We start from the raw sequence: 3,586 nt of genomic DNA, 5'->3' as shown, positions 1-3,586 counted from the left end.
TCTAAAAATTACACTGTGGAAAGGAAGAGAAAGAGTATCTCAATAGTGAAAATAACTGAAAATTGTGATCTCAGCCTTGAGATTAAATTTAACAGTAGCACACAGAAATAATACCGGTAGTATGTGTTTAATTCATTATACTGAAAATGTTGCATTATATCAGTGATTCTCCCTCACAAAGAATATGAACACTTCTTTTGGCTTCCTCAACCTATTTCTAAAACAAGTAAAGATAAATATGATGGTATTATTATTTTATAATATAGAAACATGGGACAATGCTATACATGATAGAATGAATACATTTTCCACTGTGGTAATGACAACAATATTACAATTTTGATTTTATTTTGCAGCAAGTTTTACATTATTTTTCTGATCAACCCTCCAAACATAACAAGAACATTAAATAAACATATAAACTTCTGAAAAACAAAGTCCAACATTTTCCTGAGCACATGTATGTCAGCAATTTTGTAAAATATATTGGTGTTATAATAAACCATTATTAGGGGTCATAGTCAGGGGCATTTTTTCCAGATTCTTTTCCTAGTATCCAAAAATTGAAAATAATGTTTTAATTTTGCACATGCAGAAGATGGTAAGTAGGGGAATGTCCCTCAAAATTTACTAGAGAAATAAGTTTTCCTTATTGCACATCCTCCCAATACCAGTTCAGGCTGAATAGGTCCTTCTAGTCTTTGTACTTAGATATATTGGGAATTTACTGGAACAGAACCTGGCTGGATTTGATTATTACCAAGGTTGAGGAAATGTATAGCACGGTTTAGAGATAGGAATGTATGTAGGCCATTGCAGGTGAAGGTTTATGATAGTTTTGAGATTACTAGGTGCATTGTTTGGAGAGGGTTGCATGTTAATATTATGTGCAAGTGAAGAAACTAGGCTGTGAAGTTAATTATTACAAGACGGTGTGTGCATAACCAAAAACCAAACATAGTGTCAAGATAAATTATCTCCTATGCTTTACTGATTCACAATGTCAATTATTATTACATTGTTCTTTGCTTTAATGCCATTAATCCATGCCATTACTTTTAGCCAATGATATGAAACATACTGGCTATTAAGAGACAATATAAAAAAGGCAAGTTTTGAAAATATATCCAAATACAATGTCTCAAAAAATGGAAAGAGTCAATTAGGTCCCAGTGGAGCAGCAAGAATCAGCAAAGGATGACAAGGCTTAAAGCATGAGCTGCACAAGCAGGTGGCAATCAGGAAATAGTCTTACCTCAAGAAACTGAAAACAGATGGTGAGGGTGAGCAGATGTTAAGCAATGACTTTGCTATCTACTAGAGAAGAATTGTGGCTTGTACAGGGAAAGTTCCTTGATGAACTCATGAAAAAGTTTTTTTTTATAAATTTAAAATGTGATTTTAAATATAGAAGGGAGGCCATACATGCTCTGGTGCTTTTAATATTTCTGTTGGTATTATTTTTAAATACATCTTAAATTAAAATAAAGTTACCTCATTTTCCCTTTCACTTTCTTCCCTGCAATTCCTATCATGTCCTGTCCCACTCTTTTACTGATAGCCTCTTTTTTTTTTTTTTAGTATTGTTGTTATATGTGCTGGCACTTTTGAAAACTAGTCCTGAAGACAAGTGGTACCTCTTTAGTGCAGAAGTGAAGATGGTGATTGTTCTCAAGGTTCTAAAAGTACAAACCTTACAGCAAGTGGGAGGGTCTAATATATAAACATCATTTATTTCATATTTTTAGGCTTGACTAGGTTGAAATAGCTTTTTTTTCTTTGTGTATTTTTGAACATTGGTAAGAATGAATAAGTTGCATTGAAGTTTTATTAATGACACCATAATTTAATGTATATAATCTCAATAACATCTCACAGAGACATATTCTGGTGATTTTCTTATTTTAACAAAAGAATAAATTTATATGATTTTCAAAACTACCACTTAAAGTTAATGTACAAATAAGTTTGATTCCTTGTAAATAGAACAGATTTTTCTTTTACTTTAAAATTTTTTGAGATTATAATATTATGACAACATTTCTCCCTTAACTTTCCTCCTGCCAAGCATTCTATATACCCTCCTAGTTCTCTTTCAAATTCATGAACTAATTTTTCATTAATTTTTATTGAATGCATATATGTATATTTAAATATATCCCTAATATAACCTGGTCAGTTTGTAAAATCTTATTCATATGTTTGTTTTCAAGACCGACCATTTGGTTGCATAAATATTTCGTGTGATCTTGCCTGGAGAAGACTATTTATCCCTCATATTTGTGCCTCCATGTACTATAGCTGAAAGCTGTTCTGTGTCCCACCCAGTCCACAGCTGCTCAGACCCAAGTAAACACACAGAAGCTTATATTAATTAAAACTGCTTGGCCATTAACTCAGGCTTATTACTGACTAACTCTTGCACTTAAACTCAGCCCATTTCTGTTAATCTATATGTCTCCACATGTTCCATGGCTTTACCCTTGTGCCATTACATGCTACTCCCTGGACAGTGGGCTGGCATCTCCTGACTCAGACTTCCTCTTCCCAGAATTCTCCTTGTCTGCTTACCCTGCCTATACTTCCTGTCTTGCTACTGGCCAATCAGTGTTTTATTAAACCAGTATACAAAAGCATTATCCCATAGGAATGTACAAGTGATTTTTGCACAAATATTGGAGACATATTATTTTCCCCTGAGATTAATGTTCCATGCTTTGATAGTCAGACCCTTGAATTCATTTCTGTCCATCACTCATTCAGGATTTCAGTTACTGCCCATATACAATTGGAAACCTTCACTTTCAAAGCATTAAATAACCTTTAAGGATCAAACAAAACAAAATAGTAGTATTAATATACATTTTCAAAGCAGGAAGTTTATAGATAGCCAAGTAACACGGATTAGGTAGTTGGAAGTAATGAACATGCGAATGCTAGAGGGGAGGGAAACGGAAACAGAAGCAGATACAGAGAGGGAATGAATTTAATCAAATACATGCTTCTCTTTTCCTTTTTTTGGAGCCCAGGTTTCTGCATTCTCCTTCTGTTTTATTTTACATGGATAACCTCAATCAATATCTAGCCTTTGGACATTTGAAATTATGCATGTTTTCCAGTCTGTTATCTCAGTGGAATTTTCCTCATTAGCCTCTTCCTGTTCTTTCAGCACAGAATCTTCAATTAAGGGGTAGCCCTAATGTTGTAGCTAAGACTCTGAATTATGCTTGTTATGGCAAAGCTTTGTAAGACTATTTTACTTACCAAATATCCTTTCAAAATAGGATCATCGGCTGAAATACAAGACAACAAGCTATGTTTGAGTCTCAAGCCAATTGTTTTTGTTTGTCTCCAAGTATGTAAGGGTCCATGTCACAGCAAAATTAATTATTCATCTGAAATTCAAATTACAATCACACCTGGATTTTGAATTATTGTTAAAGTCATGGTAACTCTTGACCTCACTGGCAGGTGAAGAAAGGGACAACTTAAGCAACAATTCTACGCTAGCTCCACTCACACAAATTTTCTTCTATTTAATTTTTATAACAGCTCTGTAATGTATGAATTGACACTCTATTAGATA

The sequence above is a fragment of the Peromyscus eremicus genome, chromosome X (genome assembly GCF_949786415.1).
Source record: "Peromyscus eremicus chromosome X, PerEre_H2_v1, whole genome shotgun sequence".
NCBI classification, from domain to species: domain Eukaryota; kingdom Metazoa; phylum Chordata; class Mammalia; order Rodentia; family Cricetidae; genus Peromyscus; species Peromyscus eremicus.
The sequence above is the reverse complement of the archived record's forward strand: the minus strand, read 5'-3'. Positions refer to the sequence as shown.